The 20,778-nt window shown below is 51.3% G+C and overlaps 1 protein-coding gene across 1 annotated transcript in view; it reads left to right on the top strand.

The window, feature by feature from the left end:
* Positions 1 to 20,778, top strand: part of CPLX2 (complexin 2) — a 79,589-nt gene that overhangs the window by 11,926 nt on the left and 46,885 nt on the right. The gene's annotated exons all lie outside the window — the stretch shown is intronic.

Here is a 20,778-nt window from a genome sequence, read left to right as displayed (position 1 = left end):
GTAGGTGCTTGGTGCATGTTTGATGAATGAATGAGTAAATTAATGAACTGCTCAAGGTCAATGGCAGGGCAGAGCAGGGCCGGAACCTGGCTCTCTTGTGACTCCCAGTTCCTATGCTCTTTCTGCAAACTGTGGCTTTCTGTGCTGATAAGCATTCTCCCACCCCAGGATCTCAAGCATCTCAGGTGTGTGGTGTCCATTGCCCCCTCCTGCTACAAACAGAAGGAAGAAGGGGTAGCTCTTCCAGGGCGCCCCCAAGCTCAGATCAGACCCAGCATCCCTTCATCCACATGGCCTCTTCCCCAGCACCCACTTCCAGTAATCCGACGTGCATAGTTGTAAACTTGTTTCTTTAAATAAATAGTCTTGAGTTTCATACCAAATAGTCTTTTAAGAGGAGGAACGTCTCCAGGCCACCTCGTATTTAGCATACAGTGAGCCACATATTTGCACAGAGAGAGTGTGTGTGAACATAGAGATCGCTCGATCGCTATAGATATCATTGCTCATCCAGATGGGAGCTATTTATGATGCTGAGTCACCCACAGCGAATGCCACTGAGGGATTCCAGGCTGGGCTCGGAGCCCCAGCATCACAGACCTCATGGCTCTCTGCCTCATCCTCACCGTTCACAAATGAGAGAGACAGAGATGTCCCCCGTCGCAGTGCAGGGACAGAAGGGGACATATTGGCCACAGGAAATGGAGACTTTCTCATAACCAGGTCCTGTTTCAAGTCACTTTCCTCCATCCAGAGCACCGCACCCTTACAGATCATGTAGTCCAATCCCTTCATTGTATAGGACAGAAAACTGGAGCCCAGAGAGGGAAGCGACTTGCCCAGTGTCTCACAGCAAGTCAGTGACAGAGCTGGTCCTAAAGCTCCAATCTTCTGATTGCTGTCTGGGGCTCTTTCCAATCCCGCAGCCACCTTTTTCCATCTTACCTCCAATGTCTTGGGCTTTCAGCCCCTCAGGAGCTTCCCGTCCTCTGAAAACTTGGAGATGTCCCTGAGCTCTTCCTTCCTTGGCCTCCTCCAGGAGGGGAGCTGAGTCTGGATTGTTCGGGTATCCCTCATGCTTACCGCAGGCCTGCACACACTGGGCGCTCAATGCATGTGCACTGGGTGTCACAGGAGACCTGACCCAGTACCAATTCCTGGGGAACCCTAGTTCTTCATTTGAAAAAGCACCCATTTCTCTCCACCCTCTCTTTCTTGTCTCTAAGAGAGTTTTCTATCCAGGCAAAAATAGACTCCCTCCCACTCCCCACCCACCCCTGCCCAATCCTATAATGAATCGATTTTATTAATAGGCTTTGGGATAAAAACTTGACAAAGGCTTTTTGTGCCATCACCCTTTATCTCCCTGTGTGGTTCACTCTTCAAAGAATTCCAATAAACTGGTCAGCTGGGATTACGCCTTACGTAAAATATTCATTAATTCACTCTTTCCCTCCACATAGGACGTGTTGAAGCATTTGGTGATCTCTATCCCTTATTATGGATTCTGTTCAATTGTTCTAAGAGTTGGTGGGATGAGACAGAAAGAGCACGGGCCTTGGAATCAGGGCTGGGCGAAATTCTAGCTGGCCGCGCACTGGTTCTGCGTCCATCCTGACTGCTGTGAGAATTAAATGGCATAAAGTCTGTAAGGTGTCTGGCACAAAGTAAGTGCTCAATGTCCATTTGTGAATGAATGAATGACTCAGGACCCACAGGAACCGGATCCTGAAGAGTGAGGGCCCAACAGGCTCTGCGGTCTGGTCTTGGAGTCGTCCCGTCCCGGGAGGGTAGTTTGAGAAGTCTTAGCGAGCAGACCCCTGGGGTTAGGCTGCTGGTGGGGATGTCTCAGGTCAGAAAGGGAAGCACTTTCTCCAGCCCCTTGTGCAAGGGATTCCCTCAGCTCAAGGAAAACTTTGAGTCTGGAATCTAAGTGCAAAACAGAAAACTCCTTGAGAGTAAAGATTGTGGCTTGTTAACTGTTAGAGTTTCACTTTCCCCGGCCAGAGCCTGGCTCAGGCTAGTATGGAATCAGCAAAGAAAGACACAGAAAGTATATGTCGAGTTGAGTTGACTTGACTTGGCTTGAATTGACTTGAGTTATTTAGAATTTGCTAATAGACCCAACTCCAGGGCCTACCGAGGGAGAAGCTTCCTGGAACTTGAGCTTAGCCCCAAACTAAGGTCCCACAGCACAGGGGAGACCCCAAGAGTGACGTTCTGCAGACACTCAGTGCCTTCCAAAGATGGAGGCATCTCAGGGGGGACCAGGGCCATAGCCAGGACTGAGAGAAAAGGGTAGCAGTGTTGGCTTAGTCAGAGGCACCACAAAGCTTTGGGCACGTCCTTTAAGAATCTTTAAGACTTCTTGGAACTCAGCCAGGATCTTTCCATACTTTTAGGGCAACATATTCTTCTCTTCCTGACAGAGAAGAGTCCTTTGGGGGTGCTCATTTCAGTGGAAGATGATCTCTAGATTTGAGGGGTCAAGTAGACTCCGCCATGAGGGGAGAAGGCAAGCTGAGGCCAGGAGTCAGGAAGAACTTCATACTGCAGATGCCGGCACAGTTGTAGATTGGTCCTTTTATTGGAGTGAAGGTTGGGGGTTCTGAGTGAGGTATGACTCTAACTCCAGACTTTCATCAGGCAGTGGTTGCTGAAGAAAACAGTGACCCAGGAACCAGAGTGGGAAATCAGACAGGACACCTGGCCCCACAAAATGGAGGGTGGCCAGTATCACCAGGGTCCCTCAGCTGCCCCTGTGTCAGGCCTGCCTGTCACAGGATACAACCAGGCCCCTGAGAGAGGCAGGGACTGAGAGATTCAGGGGGCAGTGGCTGCTCAAACCCTCATTGTATTTGGCTGCGTTTGTGTGTGTGTCTCCTGTGTTGGCTTGGGAATCCTTCAAAGGCACTGTATCTGTTCCTTTCAGTACCCCCTGGTGCCCTCTAAAAATCTGGGTATAGGTTAGACCTCAGTGTTCAATGAACGAATAATTAGGTCAGAGTAAGGCTTACAATGCCAGTGGAAGATTTCAAGACGGCAAGATGGAAAATTTGAAGATTTCAAGATGGCAAAGGTCCAAGATGGAGAAGCCCAACCAGAAAGGATAACAGACCCAGAAGTTGGCCCTCAGGAGTTTGGCTCACAGGAAAAATTGGACTAAATGGAGTCAAGAGACAGGGTGGTGCCGTGTGGGTTTAAAATAATGTTCCTCAGAGTCTCAGGTTTCTGAGATGAGTTCTCAAGGGCTGTTACACAATGGGTTTGGACAAGAGAAGTCCCCCCAAAAAGAAGCTCTGAACCCAACAACACCATTTAAATTTTAAAAGTTCCAGTTTTATGTATTTTATGTATTGGATTTTCACACACGTTTTCATTTTTAAAGGATTTTTTCAGTTTAAAAAAATGCATTTGGAGAGCACTAGTGTTGAAAGAGCCTAGGCGTTTAGAGTGAGGCTGTCTGACTGAAATCTCAGCCCCAGGCCTTTCTACCTGTGGGACTTCGGGCAGGGAGCCTTCTGAGCCACCGCGTTCTTACCTATAAACCATCCTCCCAGGGACGTGTAAACATTCCCTAAGATGCTCCAGTATTTCCCCAAGGCTGGCACGTGTGTGATTGATGGTGTGCACAATGATTTTCTGTGGTACATGGATGAACATTATTATTTTAATAGCTCACAATTGATGCATGTTAGAAAACTATAACTGGCACACAAAACTCTGTGATTTATGAAAATAATATAGCATTTCACTTTAAAATAAAATTCTATGCTTTTTTAAAAGCAAATCAATTTAAAGAAAAAGAGTAAGTAAATGAATAGTACTCATATGGCAGAAATCAAGAAGGTGGTACATGAATGACTGAAATATGGGGAAAATTGAGAGAATCTACGTAAAACATCTTTTGCAGTGTCTGTCACTCAGGAAGGGCTCAGAAGGTGAGTTCTTGCATCTTTCTCTCTATTTTAACTCCCTGAGATGCCTGGACCTAGAACCAAGCTCATCCACTGAGCTGAAGTAGCTGCCCAGGCCTGGTCGGTCTGGAATACAGTGTATGGTGGGCGTGGGGAGGGCAGCAGTGGTCAAGCCTGGGCAACAGTGATCAAGTCCAGGCGGGCAGCTGGCCACAGGATCTTGGAGCAGGCAGAGGCTGCTAAGGCAGCATTTTCCACAAAGTGGGCAACAACCATCAGTGGTCCATGAGACCATTTGAAGAGTTGCTCAGGCAAATTAATACCATGGGGAGAGAATTCCCCCTTGAATTCATCAAGGAGAAAGTCTCGATCAGAGGTTAGCATCTGCTTAACCCCTCTACAGCACTTGTTGATCTTCCTTTTCAACAAAGATGCCCAGCCTTCAGCTGGCGACAGTATCTAGCTGAAACTGAATAACAATGTTGTATTTTCCATGTATTTATTTTTACCATTACCTACCATTTATAGAACATAATACAGATTTTCTGTTTATGAGAATGATCTCATGTTCCCTTTTCAAATATATGTATTAAAAGTTAAAAAGCAAGTATGTTACTTTTGTTCAGTACAAAGTGAATAATAGTACAAGTGAGGGGTACACATGGGAAAAGATAAAGGTGGTCCTTGACTGAGGGAAAAGCCAGCCTGGCAGAGGCACCGCAAGGTGTCCCGTGGCTCCAGAGTCCCGGCTGGGCCCACAAGCAGGACGTCTGCAGGCCCGGCCACAGGCTGTGGGGCAAGCCTTGTCCTTGGGAGGGCACAGGAGGCCGCATCCTGAAAAGGAGCCAGATTGATGGGCAGGTGACCCAGAGCCTCCATACTGAGCCAGGAACCCAGGGACCAGGACAGAGGCCGGTGGCAGTGAGTCTGATCAGGGCTGCCCTTAGAGAGTGGGTCTGGAAGAGATCTCAGGCCTCTGGTTTCCGGCAAGGCTGGGCCTGCAGAGGATGACCTGGTAGAGGGGGCTCCAGCAGAGGGAGAGGAAGGAGCTAAGGGGTGGGAACAGGCAAGCCCCCACTCTGCAGCCTGTGCCTGCTTGGAATTCAGGGGAATCTGGTGTGAATCCACAGTTCACACCAGCCTTCGAGAGGGGTTGTGTGTGAGTTAGGGTGTGTTGGCAGCCAGCAAAAGAAACCAAATCTGCCCACTCAAACAGAAGCGGGGGTTACTGAGAGCTCATCAGAGGGCACCCAGAATTAAAGGGCAGGCTGGCAATCAGACTCAGGGAAGAACAGGAACCAGACCAGGGGTCTGGGAGCAGGGTCTGAGGCCAGTTTTTCCTAGGTGTCTGTCAGGATGCATCAGCCACAACTGTTTATCCCTCGTTGCATCACTCTGGTTGTGATTCAAAGCCCTGGGAGGGACACCAGTGGGCCTGGCTTGGGTCCCGTGTCCTCCTCTTGGCCAGCAGAAAGCATGCAGTCTTGATGAGACTCCCTCCCAGCTTGAACACTGAGGAAGGGGTGGTTCCCACGAAGAAAGCCAGGGGGATGTTACTAAAAGGAGGAGGAGTGAGTTCCAGGCAGCCAGGACCAGCAAATGTCAGCTAAGAGGAGCCAAGGCAGGACCAGGCGATGTGGTCCCCTGGGCCTGACTCCCTGGGACCGTCCCTGGGGCTTCCTTTCTCCCACCCTGGCTGGACCAGGGTCTCCGTCCCAGGCTGGGCCCAGCAGCCAGCTGAGCAGGGTCCCCTCAGGCCTCTGATCAGCTGGGGAAGGGAGATGGCTGGACAAACCTGATCCTCGGCCCCATAGCTGAAAAGGACCCGCAGAGATGAGGAGGCCTAATGAGGATTACTCACTCAGGGGTTACAAACCCATCTGTCTGCTGGGCTGGCAGGGAAGGGAACTGCGATGACCTGGAATATGCATGCCACTGCCAGCTCCAGCCAATTGTTGCCACACAGGCATATGGCCCCAGGGTTGATCAACATCCCTGGTTTTTTAAGTGAAGCCCCACATCCAGATTTTTATATGAGACTCCTTGCTTTCAAACATTAACTACCAGGAAACATTTTAAATATTGTGGCTGACCAAACAATAGATACCACGAGTTCGTGGTCGCTAGACTGACTTCTATTCACCCGCTACAACTCAGCTGTGGAATCACTTCCTCCAGGAAGCCTTCTGTGGCTTGCCCCTCTCTCTGCCTTGTTACCCTTTCATTGGACTCCCACAGGCCCAGTGTTTTTCCCCTTATCACAGCACTGACACTCTGCATTACAAAAGCTCATGTTTTCGTCTGCTGCTCTTTGTGCCTCCTCAGGGGCCCCCACTGCATCTTACGTCTGCCCCACACGGTGCCTGACGTACACGAGGCACTGTGACATCGATGAAAGGGGGTTAGAGAGACTGCACTTGTCAAGACGGCTAGGTTATACAATGGTCACAAATTAATCCTGAAATCTCATTGGCTTGATACAACTAAGGTCTGTTTCTCCCTCGTGTGAGGTCCGCTGTGGGGCTGGCGGCTCTCCAGGCAGCTTCCTTCCAAGTGCTGACTCAGGGATCCAGGCTGGCTCCACCATTAGGCAGCGGGGGAAGAGAGCAAGTGGAGAACTCACTCCCACTCTTAAGTACCTCAGTCTAGAAGTGACATTTGTCGGCTCTCTGTTCAGCCCATTGGCCAGAACTAGTCCCATGACCCATCTCACTATAAGGGGCTGGAAACATGGGGGGAGCTCATGGCATTCACTGAGTCCACGTCTCTGCAGCACAGCCCCTGAGCTGCAGCTGGCAGTGCTGGGAGCCCCAGGGTCCAAGAGGTGCACTCGGGCTGCTGGTAGGGCACAGGCAGCCAGGACCCAGCGTCTACAGGTAGCCATGGGACTCTTCATGGTCAGCGCGTGGAAGCACCTCTTCATTTGTACATTTAACTCAAGACATCCAGAAAAGTGGGCAAGGAGGGGGGAGAGAATTTCATTAGCTTGAACTTTCCACCTTTCTTTATTTTTCCAATCAGTAAACACTAGGAAATGAAAATCAAGTTGCAGAAAAGAGAGGTCAAATGCTAATGAGCAAACCGCTTAGAGTGAAAGGAGCGCCTAGACCCTTGGCCCCTCAGTCGAGGCCCCCAGTGACCTGCGAGTGACTGCAGCTGCTCAAAGGGCCTCTCTTGGGTGATCAAATGCCAGGGCGCTCAGGGGTCCTGACCCTCGCTGTCAGCCTTAGCCAGGAACTTGGCCAACAGCGAGTCAATGGGCACCTCCAAGGGGACTCGCCATGCCTTCCTTAAGCTGGGCGCAGTGCAACAGCAGAAATTTCCTTGGAATAGAATCACAGGATCTTAGATGTACTCTAGAAAGAGGGCAAGATTAAGAGCCAGAAAGACCTGGGCTCAAATTCCAGCTCTTTTCTAATAAGTCAAGTTCCTAGCAAGACCCTTCATTTCTCTGAGCCTCAGTTTCTTCATCTCTAAAATGGGGAAAATAATAATGCCTTCCTCCCAGAACAATCATGAAAAGTCTATGAGATTACACATTTAAAGGGCCTGGCGCACAGTAGGACCTCAGTTGATGTCATTTCTCTTCCTCTTTGCCTTTGGGCTGGAGGGACTGACACCCATGACTGTAGTCAGCAAATTCCCAATTGCATGCCTCTGGTGACAAGAAGCTCACTACCCACCTCCCAAGCATCCTGCTCCGTTTTAGAACCACTCCTATGGTGTTTGTGGTGAGAGGACCTGAGGTCTCTAGGGACTTGGGTCGGAGGGAAAGTCACCTGGCCTGGCTCTCCCCACTGGCTGACCAGTCACTGCCTTGGCCCCAGGTGCTATCTGGGGGAACTGAGAGTGGTGAGAATGGAGGAGGTGAGGGGTTCAGGGTCGGGGAACATGTGTCTATTTCTGGTTCATACAGAAGAGCCAGAGAAACCCATCACATGGGAGACAGGATCAGAACCGGAGACATTCATCCCAGAGAGGAGAAATCTTCGGAAGACTTCATAAGACAATGATGGAGGTCCAGCCTGGGATGAAATGAGGGAAGCTACAGAGGGGTAAATAAGAGCCCAAAGTAAGAATGAGTGTTTCCTCACTCATTCCACAGACACTCACTGTTGGTCCACCATGCCAGGTCCCATGCTGAGCCCTACGGACAGAGAGATGAATCAGCCACAGGACCTGGTGGAGTGGGGCAGCGTGTGATGATAATGTTAAAGCCACATGGGGATTGTTGAGATAGAGGGAAGTGTGGAATGGGGCCTGGGAGCTCAGAAGAGGGGTACCTGGCCCAGCTAGGGATGGGGTGTTCAGGAAAGGATGAGGAGGTGGACAAAAGTGGGATGAGAAAAGGATGCCAGGCAGAGAGGTGAGAAACAGCCTGCTGTGTGGGAAGACCTACCCACTGTCCTCTGTTGCTTAAGGCAGGCTGTGTTGACAGGGGGAACAGAGCAGGCAGCAGAGGGCCTTGAATGACAGCCACAGAGCTGGGACCCAGTCTCAGGTAGGAGGGAGCCATAGAAGGGTGGGAGTTTTGCAGAAAAATTGTATTGAAATATAACCTGCTTCATAAAAGGGCTCACATCATAAGTTTACAGCCCAATGAATTTTTACAAAGTGAACATATCCATGTAACCAGCCCCAAATCAGGAAACAGAAATTTACCAACGTCACGCAAAGCCCTCTCTGCTCCCGTTCCCAGTCACCACTCCCCTAGGAAGGAACCAGTGTCTCAACCTGTAACACCATCCATGAGTTGGCTTGTTCTTGAACTTCACGTCAATGATGTCATGCAGTGTCATACTCTTTAGTGTTTGTCTTCTTTCACTCAAGATTATGTTTAGATTCTTTCATGTTGCATCACGTTGTTACGTTTTTTCATGTTGTGCATTCTCATTGCTAAATTATATTCCATTGTGTGACTACACCAAAAGGTATTCATCCCTTCTGTACTCATCCTTTCTGGTGTTTACGGACACTTGGGTTGGCTGTGTTCAGCTTGGGGTTCTCATGAAAAGCACCGCCATGAAGATTCCTGGATGTGTCTTTGGATGAACACATGTACACATTCCTGTTGGGTTTATGCAGAGGAGTAGAACCAATGAGTCATAGGGGTTACAGGGTTAGCCTTAGCAGATACTGTCAAATGTTTTTTCCAAGATGGTAGTCCTGATTTATGTTCCCTAGGTACTGTATGAAAGTTCCAGCAGCTCCACGTCCTCTCCAACATTTGGCATCTTCTGTCATTTCCATTTTAGCCATTCTGGCGAGCATGTAGTGGTTACTGTTGTAATTTATGTTTCCCTGATGACTAATGAGGTTGAACGCCTTTGCCTATGCTGACCGGTCCATTGGACATCCTCTTTCCTGAATTGCTTATTCATGTCCCTGGAAGAGGAGGGACAAGGTCTCCATTTCATTTGAGAAAATCATCTCGGGCAGCCAAGTGGGGTGCCTGGGAGAGCACAAGCGGATTCTCTGGAATCTCTGGCTGATCCCAACAGCACCTCACTTAGGTGCTGGGCTTCATTTGATCTTCTGCCCATTTAAACCTCACAGCCTCTTTGAAAGGTCAAGATTGTTATCAACATTTCACAGGTGAGGGGATGGGGCTTAGAGATGGGGAATGACTCCCCCAAGACCTCACGGTTGGAGCTGGGAGTGGAGCCCAAGAGTGGAGGCCTCAGACTGTGGATTCATTTCCTCAACAATCTCGGGCCAGAGCACGAGGGCTGGGATGGAACAGAACAGAGGGGAACAGACGGGAAGATAAAGAGCAGCTTCGAGGGCATTTCTCTCACTCCTTACTTTACCCAAGAGGAAATTCTCCCTCCTTTTCTCTTTTCCTGCCTCTTCCGTCCCCTCTCCCCACATCTCACCAAAACTCCTAGCCGAGGTGAGCGGCCATCAGAGGCCTAGTGCCCACCAACTCTGATATCGTGCTGGCTGCCCAGCAATGTGAAGGGAGGAGTTGGGCCAACCTGAGTCAGATCCTGGCCTGCCACCACTGGCTGTGTAGCTCCAGACCAGTCACTTTACCTCTCTGGGCCTTACACTCTTTGTCGTTTTCAATAATCCCTTCCTCAGAGCCTCGTGGAGAGGAGCCAGTGAGCTGGCACCGTGCCTGGTACCACATAGCCCCTAGTTTAGCCGGCATGTGCTCATTCCTTCCGCTGACCCTTCTAAGACTGGCAGGGCTCCCTGTCCTGCCCAGGGCCTGGTCTTCCAGCTCCCTCTTCCCTGAGCATCAGGGCCAGCATCTTTTTGTCTCCTGCAGCCAGGGCAGGCCCCTAGCGGGGTTTCCTCCCTGCCAGAGAGCGGGTGTTGGGGGCAGGAGGAGTGCTCTCCCCCGGCACTCCATCCCCGCAGCTGCCGCACTCAGGCTGACAGCCACACAATTAGCCCCAGAAGGGCCTTTCGCTTCTCGAGGGCTCTCATCTCAGAGCCCAGACGCCTTTATTTTTGGAGCCTTGCTTGGTGAAGCGCTCTGTCAATGCCACCTCCAAGCAATGCCGCCACCCCCATCACACGCATGCCAGGCACTGCCATCCTGCCGGTCCTTCCATTCATTAATCCACTCAGTGTTCGGTGAGCACGCCAGGCACCTACTGTGCTGGGCACTGGGAGACCCACAAGGTCCCAGTCCCTGCGGTGTTTTCCCTGCAGGGGGAGAGATGGATAAGATACAAGCAAATGGGTACAACAGATAGGATCACTTTGGAGGGTGCTCAGGGCCATGGAGAGGGTGAAGGGTGAAGCTGTGACGGAGAGAGGCAGCTGGTCGACCACCTGGTCACGGAGCAGAGTGGGGACACGCACAGGCCTGCTGCCTGCGAGGGTGTGTCCTCTGGTTTGGGCTCCGAAGTCAGCTCCTGGAACGAAGGGTGGCGCCACAGCCAGCACTGGCCGAGAGGTCCCAGGACGTGGCAGCAGGAGGTCCTGGTGCTGCTGACCCCCAGCTCTTTTGTCCCCTCCCTTCCCTCGTCGTGGAGTCCCACCAGCTCTTTCAGGTCTGCTGGCTCCTCTCAGTTGTCGTGCCTCTTCTGCCCCCAGCCACAGGGAGGGGGCCGCAGGAAGTCTTCTTTGGTCCACCAGCTTCTCCCCACCCGCGTCGTAGGGTTTACCCCTCCAGCTCTACCGGATTCTGAGCAGACAGAATCCTTTCCAGACGCTTCCCCCACAAAGCGCCAGGGGCAAGGTCAACCCCAGGCACAGCCGGCCGGCAGGGCCTCCCCAATACCTGCAGCCAGGCCTCTGTCTCCATCTCTCCTTCTCAGCCTCCCCTCCCTCTGCTCTACCCCTCACTGACTCATCCTCTCTTTCTCTGCACGTCTCCGTCTCTGTGTCTCATCTCAATTTTCCCCTCTCTGTTTTCCCCTGTCACTTTAATTCACATCCTAAATGTACTTCTTATCTGGGCATCAATTTACTTCAAATACTTATTTTTTTAAAAAATGCATTGAGCCCCCCTACTGGGTGACAGGCGTGGGGCAAGGAGCCTCGGCCCAATGGAAGATGAGTAAAGCCTGGCCCTTCCTGAAAGGAAGATGAGTCAGGCACTTAAATGAGCAAGACAAGGAGGCTGAAAGTGACCGAGGTGATAAAGGAGACACTGAGGGGCACCGAAGAGCATCAAGGAGGGGGGTTCCTGGGGCTTCATGGTGGAGGTGACTTTTTAGTCAGACCTTGAAACGTGGTCATCCGGCAGCATGTGGGCTGACTGTGAGGACGAAGGTCCTCTCCTGGGGACCAGTTGCTCAGTGCCTTCTCTTCTCCAATCTAAATCCCACTCTCCAGCATCCTGCTTATTTAACCCCCGAGATATCCTGAATAAAAAGCACAGATGTCGGCGTTGGACTTCGGTGTCTGACAGACCCCGGGCCGAGTCCCACTGATGCAACTCTCTGAGCTTTCATTTCATCATCTGTAAACAGCCTCCCAGGGCTGTTGTGAAAATCAAATAAGACAAAGGATGTGAAAATGCTTTCCTCCTGTTAATGAGCCTCTTTACTGTTAATGAGGGCTCTTTTGACTTCAAGTGACAGAAACTCAATTCAAAATGGCTTAAAGTAAAAAAGGAAAGTCTGACATTGCAGGCCTCAGGCATACCTGGATCCAGGGGTCCAAGGATGGCCCCAAGACTCTGCACCTCCCACTCCCACTCCCCTCTACACTGGCGCCGCCCTCATGCAGGCTCTCCCCTCAGAGGGTCAACACAGCAGCCACCTTTCCAACAGCTAAGCAACCCTAATGGAGATAGGATACCCCATTCTCAACGGCCTCAGCAAAGTTCTGGGGTTGAATCTCAGGGGACTGATCCCTAACCTATGCCAGGCCTGGGTCACATGCTCACCCCTGGAACTGGTAATGACGTGATCCTCCCACCCAATCCATAAGGACCACGAGAGGGAAAGGAGTAGGTCCTCTCAAAGAGGTGCTGTTACAAGAAGTTACAAGAAGTCGGGGGAATGGGTGCTGGGTGTTAATCCCCTTAGGCAGTGGAGGGCAATCCCTTCTTTTCCTCCATAGGGGAAAAGAAGTTTCACTCCTTCTTATCTCTTAGCCTAGCTGTCATCTCCTCCAAAAAAGTCTTCGTTGGTACCCCAAGGCTGTGTTGGGTACCCCACTCTGCACTCCTGCAGCACCTTAATCTTCCCTTATCATCATACTCATCACATTTATTATAACTTTCTAGTTATTGTCTGTCTCCTTCACAGCACTCTACATATTGGGAGGGCAAAGGCAATGCTGTCTTGCATTTTGCCCTACCCCCAATGTTGACAAATGCTAGACACTTAGTAAATGGTGGGTGGATGGACGGATGGATGGATTTATGAAGAATGGATGGATGAGTGATTGAATGTAGAGATCATGGATGGATGATTGGATGTTTAGATGGATGAATAATAGATAGATGGGTGGATAAAGGAATGAATGGATGGATGGATAGATGTTTAAATCGATGGATGGATGGATGGATGGTTTGATGGATAGATGGACGTTTAAATGGATGGCTGGATGGTTTGGGAGAAACTGGTGACATCAGTTTAGGATGTGCTAAGCCTAGGCTGCCTGTGAACAGACAAACAGATCTGTCCCTCAAGCTGTTGACAGATGGACCTGGAGTTCAGGACAGAAGTCTGAGCTGGAAACAGAAGTTCAGGAGCTATTAGCATGGAGACTGTAAGGGAAGCCACGGGAGTGAATCAAGATCACCGGGGAGAGGGCAAAGTGGTACACTCAAGGTCACACATCACATAAGTGACCCTTGAGCCCAGGGCTGTGTCATGTCAAAGTCTGCTCTCATTCCCTCATTCTGCAGCCTATTGGCCACTATTTGAGGCGGCAGCACAGAGTTAACATCTCTCCCTTCTCCCCTCCCTTCCCCTCCTCAAACCGCTCAGCCAGGAGGGAGCAGCTGCCAGGGGAGGACAGAGAGACAGATTATGTAAACTGTGATTGCCACCCACAGGAGGAGGAGGAGCGTGAATAGGTATTGAAATGTGCTTTCAATAATGCATGTCCTCCTCCGCAGAGGCCTGGGGCTTGGTTGGGGGAGAGGAGCCTTAAAGGGACCAGGCCTACAGGACCTAGTGGCAGCACCCACCAGGCCCCCAGCCACACGGGTCCTCTGTCCACAACTGGAGGCTTCCATGGACACCCACACCAGGGGCTCTCAACCTTTCGCCATCAAGGACTTCTTTTTTCCCTCCTGGCCCCAGTGGATTTGAATTTTTAAGGATTCTGTTTCCCAAACATACTGCATTTAAGTCATGATTAATTCATTTCCCCCATTTTTTATTAATCAAAGACACTTAACTGCCAGTCAGAGCTTTGATCAGCAAGAGATAAGCCACAAGGTGATATCACTCCAACCCAAAGCTAAGAAATATGACAACATTGCGAACTGGCCCTCCTTGCTGCTGAAAGACGCCCTCTCTCCCTATCTCCCACCCATCACTGTCTTTGGAAAAACCCACTGATACCAAACTCCGGGTTGGAGGACAAGAATCCTGCCCAGCACTCTCATTTCATAGAGGAAAAAGGTGAGATGCTGAAGGATGAAGGGACTTGCCTGACGTCACAGGATCGGTGGGATCTGAAGGCTGAGACCTGACTTCTCCAATTTCAACTGACTTAGAACTTGGCGATGAGATAGGTCATCCAAGGGATCCGAAAGTCAAGAGCAGGGCAGGAAGAAAAGTGATCATAGCCAGCGCCTCCATTGTGCCCCTACTATGCGCTAGACCCAGTAGATATATTCTCCCACTTTGTTCTCATACACCGGCCCTGAGAGGTGGGATTATCATCCCCTTTGAGCATAGGAGGAAATTGAGCATCAAAGAGGCTCCATGGGTTACATAATCCACTGGGCTGGAAAGTGAAGGACTTGGATTCCCGCAGGTTTGCCAACTGACTGTGAAACTCTCACTCTTTCTACCTCACTGGCCTGGCTGGGCTGAAGGTGAGACAGTCATTCAGACCAGATCTGAAGTTCTGCTCACCACTTCCAAGCTGTGTGAATTTGGCTCATGATCTCACCTTCTCTGAGCCTCCGTTCCCTCACATGGGGAACTAGGATAGCATCTTATTCCTTGGAGGATGAGAAGAGACAATGAGTTTCAAGCCCCCAGCACAGAGCTCGGGGCACAGTGTTTAGAGATGGCATCCTCTCTCTCCCTTCTCCCCTTTCCTGCTTAAAAACCCTCCATGTCGGCAGAAGCCAGGGTGAGAGATCTGATTGCTTATGTCTTTGGGGGATCTCCTGGGCTGTAAATTAGGAAAGCGTTGCCCTGTTCTCCCTCCGTTTATCAATTAAATGGCCTGTCCTCCTCTGGTTCAGTAACTCTGAGACGAGAGCTGAGAGTGAGACTAGGCTCTCTCCAGCGTGAATGCTCTCCTGGTCATCGCCATCTGCTTCCACGTCTGCTTCTGTTGGCACTGGGTCGAGGACGACTTGAAAATTCCCACCACTCTTCTGGGAACCCCATTTATTTCCCCAAGGCAGCCTAATGAAGGTGCAATGGAAATCTCAGCTCCCAGCACCTGGGGTGGATGACCCTTCTGGACCTGCCACAGTTGCTCCTCTGGACAATGTGGAGGTTGAATAATTGACTTTCTGGTTCGCACTTCCTCCCCGGAAGTGGTTTTAAATGAATAAGTACAAGGAACTTGGCAACTGGGCAGCAGCACTAAGCAATTCTGTGGGCAGATGCAATGTATCAGAGGGTTGTAAGGCACCTCCCTGTGCCAGGCGTGAGCTGGGTGCTGAGGACTCAGGGATGGGGCTGGCCCCGCCCTCCAGGAGCTCCCAGCCTGGGGGGAGAGACAGACATGAAGACAGACTAGGACAACAGACAGTTCGGGGACTGTGATAGAAGGATGTGCAGCCTGCTGCAGGAGCCCAGGGGACGCTGGGGCTAACTGGGTGGGGGGAGAAGCATGGGGAGGCTTCATAGAAGATGAGCCTTTACACAGCGCCTGATAAGAAAAGGCAATTTCAGATAGTGGGACAGATGGAAAGATAGGACCACGTGAGAGCATTTTAAGGAGGACTCTAGGCTGTCCGAATGCAAGGGATGGACAAAAGGAAAGGCTAGGTTGGGTTACATGGTGAAAGGTCTTGAAGGCCATTGCCAAAGGGAATAGACTCCAGCTGTTGGCCATGGAGAGCCATGAAACAAGAGTGTCCGTGGTCAGACTAGCTTTTGAGAAAGATCTCTCTGTAGAAAAAAGATTCACAAGGACAAAACTGGAGGCAAACATTCCAAAGCAGGAGTAACAGTCCATGCAAGAATCAGAGGGGCCCTGACCAGGCTGGAGAGGTTGTATGGAGAGCGGATTGAATTTGGTGGCTGACTGGATGTAGGGATGAGAGCGAGGAAGGGATCTCCCAGGATGGCAGCCTGCTTGTTGGACCCTACCAGCCCCTCTATTCTGCTCAGGGTGGGAGACGGGATCCACCAATGTCCAGGACAAAGCAGGGCCCCAGGAGAGCTTGGAGAAGGAGGGCTTTCTATCAGCCATCTCCCTCAAAACTGGAGAGGAAGTTTACCTCTCGTACTACCGTACTGGCCAACACACTTCCAGTTGCAAGTGAAAGAAGCTCACTGCGAACGACTTTAGAAAAAGGAGGAATTTACTGGCGTATGTGATGAGAAGCTCAAGGAACGGTTAGTTTCCACCACGGCTGGATCAGGCAGCTCAAATGATGAGAGCAGATCTCAGTTTCTCTCCATGTCTCAGCTCTGACTTCCTCGATGTTGGTTTCTCTTCTCCTGGTGGCCCCTACAGACTTAGATCCTGCTAGCTCAGCACCCCATCACAAAATGAGGCTCCCCAACAGCTCCAGCAAGAGTTCCAGAACTGAATCTCATTGGCCTCTTTGAGTCACATGCCCATCCCTGAGCCAATCACTGTAGCCAGAGGAATGGAACACACTGATTGGTCAAACCCTGGTCATGTGCCCTCTACTGGAGCCTCAGGCTGGGGGTTCAGCCCCACCTCAACCCTATGGAAGGAGACTGGGGGAGGAGCAGTTACCCCAAGGGAAATGGAGGTGTTTACTAAAAGAAAGGGAAATAGATGTTTGGAATGCAAAACCACCAGCTATCCTCTTGATCTCTCTCCACAGCAGCCTGGGGCTACCCAGAGCCCAGTATACCTTCCAGCATTTGGCATCCATGTCTTGGTCTTATACCCAGGCCTGCTCAACACACCTCCGAGGTCCAAGACATAAATGAGCAGGGAGTTCCACTTGACCTTTTGCACATTCAAAATAACAACTGAAACTACTCATTCATGTACTCGCTGGTCTCCTGTGTGCCCTCGTCAGCTCTGGCTGCCATGAGTGATAGAAAGACCCAGCCTCTGCTCCAAGGAGTCCACAGCCAGTAGAGTCTATTTTAGGTACAATTCTCTGATAATTTAGTAGAGTCAGACTTACCCTCCAAAAAATACATTTCACTGCATATTTTTCCTGGCACTTGGATGCTTTTATTTGCTTTTTGATTAACTGCTTCACATGAAAAGCACAAATTGAAAAGGCCTTTAAAATTCCCTTTACTTCTGAGTCAATTTTGTCTTCACTAATAAAAATACCTAATTGTTATTATATTTATTGAACATCCTCATTGGGGCAGCCTCTGGCGTTTCCATGATTTATTCTTTAGCAATCTGGATCCGAGTGCTGGAAGGTGTGGCAGTTCCCTCACTGACTAAGAGGGTGAGAGTCCATCCTGTTAGGATAGGAAACTGCAAAACTGGAGAAGACTTGAGGCGTCTGATCCTATCGTCAAGCGTCCAGCTGTGGACGATGCAACGCATGTTGATCCTGAGGGCAGAGGTTGGAGTAACTGGAAATAGATTTTTAGCTCAATATGAAAGAGAAATATCTAAGGACCAGAGCTATTACAAAACGAGTAAGCTGCCCTATAAGGTAGTGAGCTCCTCACCCCTGGAGGTGTATAAGTGTTCCCCCTAGGATGGGGAGTTGGACAAATGATCTCAGCCTTTTCCAACCAGGAGATTCCTGGACCATGGGTTGTAGTTCTAGCTCAGTCACCATCTTGCTGTGTGGCCTTGGGTGAAGCCCTGCCCCACTCTGAGCCTCAGTGACCTAGATACCCCAGTAGCTTCTTCCTCCTCTACGTGCTTCGCCTCAGGCATTCACACCTGCCTCTGCACACTCTGGCGATTTTTGTCCCATGCACATTCTGAGGCTCCCAGTGCCTGAGCAAAGAAACCCAGCAAACCCACAGGTGTGAGGCACCTTCTGTTCCTAGAGACACTGTGACTCATAGCCATGGGGATGCCTCCCCCATCTAACAGGTGGAGACAGTGAAGTCTGGGGGAGGAAACCAACCACTGGGGCAGAATGCACCCCACACACCTGATCGGGCTCCTCGCGCTACATCATCTCCCTGCCCCATGACTGGCCCGCAACACACAGCCAGTCTGGGGCTTGGCCTCACCTTAGCAGGTCAGGCAAAGCACGGCAGAGGCCGACGCAGACGCCAGCACCGTGTAGGTGAAGTTCGGTTCCTGCAGGTCTCTTAGTGAGCAGCCTTAAGGCTTCTCTCATGTGATTTTTACAACAGCCCTGCAAGGGAGGCATTACCATCCCCAGCTTGTTGGAGATCTGAAGCTTAGAGAGGCTGATGATTGTCAGAGGCCAGCCAGGAAATAAGTAGCGGAGAGGGTATTGGACCAGGCCCCCTGCCCACACCACACTTATTCCCTGCGGGTGCTCAGAAGCTCACTTTCCAGAAGGAGGCACCACCCCCTCCTAGGAAGAGCCAGACCAGACCCTCAAGTCTCTCTGTCGGTGTTTGACAAAGGACAGAGAGGATGAGGCGAGCTTGGATTTCCACCTGCCCTCTGAACTCTGCTTTCCCCTCTCTGGGCCTCCACCTCCCTACCCGTAAGTGGAGAGACTTGGTCTCCCCGGCACTGACATTCTAGCATTCCTTCATCCTCAGTCTCTTCACTCCCAGGTCTCCATCTGGGCAGGGATGACGCTTTCTGGCCAGACACAGGCTGACAAAGCATCTTCCACGGCCTGTCCACCCTGAGACGAGCCTGAGAAGTGGGCGATAGAGGTCCCATTGTACAGATGAAGAAAGGAGAAGCCGCGTCTTGTGCCCAAGGGCACACAGTCAAGAAGGCACAGAGCCAGGGACAGGGCCCAGACCCTTAGCTTTCTGATGGCACCTGCCCAGAACTCAGGGACTCTTAGCCTAGGACCTGAGGCTGCAGGCTTCACAAATGTGAGGTTCAGCTGGTGACACGCTTGTCAGCCCCGGGCCCCACCAGCTGCCAGCTCCCCCTTCCTAACAGTGGCTGAAGTCTGATTCCTGAACCATCAAAGCTGCTGAGCCAGTCCCAGGTCACTGCCTTGTGGTCCCTCTGACCCCAACCTCCAGGGCATATCTCCCTCTGTGCAATCTAAGTTTCTGAAAGCAGAAATATGCGGTGCTGATGGTCCAGAAGAGAGGCAGTGTGGGCAGAGGAGGCTGAGGAAGAGGGACGAGAAGGCAGAGCAGGCCTGGGGATGCCCCGTGAACCAGGCCTGCCCCCACCCTGGTGGGGAGGGGGGCGCGGGTGGGCTGCACAGCCAAGAGGGAGAAAGATGACTGGACCTACCTTTTGTGGCTCAATTTTCACAACTCATGAGACAGGGAGAGGTGACTAGCCCCATTTTTCAACAGAAAACACTCATGCTCAGCACTTGTCCCAGGTCCCAAAGCCAGGGAGTGGCAGAGCCCGGTATAAACCACTCTATCGTGCTGCCCCCAGGAGGTCGTGACGCCCCCACCCAGGACTGTGGAGCCAGCAGCCTTCCTCCAGGATGAGGTTTGGCAGTGAAGGACCCCCCAGCCATCCAGCCACACTCAGCCTCTTCCTCTTTGCCACCGGCCACAGGGCACGTCCGGAGAGTCTGGGCACACATGAGTGGTCTCTTGCAAGGACCCTTGCACATAGCACCACAGGGAGGCCAGGGACCAGCAAAATCCAATCTCTGGAGTCCTCATTCCCTAGAGCGTTCCTGGAAGCAGCAGGAAGCTATTTTTAAAAGCTGCATCCGTAGGCAGTAACCTGGGAGATGAGTCCCCAGCCAACCCTCACCTCTGTGGGCTGAGGCCGGCATTCACCCTGCTCACCGCTCCACCAAGAGGCCGCCATCTCCTCTGCCGGCCCAGGTCTGGGAGAGAGAGCAGGGGGACGTGTCACCTGCTGGGGAAGAGATGAGTGACTGCTTCCAGTCACCCCCACTCTGCCAGCTGGAAGGGGTCTTAGGTTCTCAAAGAGAATGTGGGTGCCAATGAGGCTGAGTATCTTTGTGAGTTGTAAAGTCGAGTCTTGTGTATTGGGGCGGGGGGCGGGGGGAAGGACGTTTGTGGCAGCCTGATTGTCTCCATATCGTGTGCAAGTGTGACATTTAGGCACATGTGTCTCTGTGTCTCTGAAAGTCAGCATGTTGATGTCAGTTTGTGTGTGTGTGTGTCTGTCTGTCCATCTGGGTCAGCTGCGTCTGTTTGTTCCTGTGTGTAGGTGTGTGTACACATGAATGTTTATGTGCATCTGTCAGTCTCTAAGAAGCCCAGAAAACAAATGTATAGCATTTTAGAAGTAGGAGGAGCATTAGCTTTCTCTGGAGCTCGGTCCCTTTTCCCCTACTCCTCAAGTCACAGAGGGGAAATTGCGGCTTAGAGAGGGGAAGGGACTGGCCCAAGCTCAGCCAGCAGCAGAGAGGACTGGACCCCAGTTTGCTTTTGGGCTGTCAAAGTCCGTCTACCCAGTCAGCCCGTACAAGCTGCATTTCCAAGGCTGGCAGTGGCTCCCTTCCTGCCTCCATGCAAGTGAGGCCAGCGAGGCTCAGCATCCTGCCTGGGCTTTGAATTGGCTGCCAAGAAGGAGAAGGTGTCTGGACATGAGTGCAGCTGCTCTGGCCTCTGGCTAGAACATTCAGTAGTTCAATGCACCTTTGCTGTGGGGGAAGAGTCAAGGCCGAACCTGCTGGCTGCTGAGCCCTGGGCCCACGGAGAACCCAGAGAGGCTGGCCATGGTCCCTGCTCTCAAGGAACCCACTGCCTGGCAAGAGGTCAGGCAGGTAAACCAAGAACTATGACAAGGGGTTAAAAGTGCCTACAGGAGGCATGAACAGAGTTCCTGAAGGATTCTGCACAAAGGCAGGGGCAACTGATTCGGCCCAGAGGGTTGAACAAAGCTGGTGAGGAGGTGACAATTGAGTTGGGATTTAAGAGACAAGTAGGCATGTCAGACATTGAGGAGAAAGGGCATTCCAAGTTGGGGGCACAGTTTATGCAAAGGCATCTTATCCACTTCCTGACAGTTTGTTCTA

The sequence above is a fragment of the Equus asinus genome, chromosome 9 (genome assembly GCF_041296235.1).
Source record: "Equus asinus isolate D_3611 breed Donkey chromosome 9, EquAss-T2T_v2, whole genome shotgun sequence".
NCBI classification, from domain to species: domain Eukaryota; kingdom Metazoa; phylum Chordata; class Mammalia; order Perissodactyla; family Equidae; genus Equus; species Equus asinus.
The sequence above is the reverse complement of the archived record's forward strand: the minus strand, read 5'-3'. Positions and strand labels throughout refer to the sequence as shown.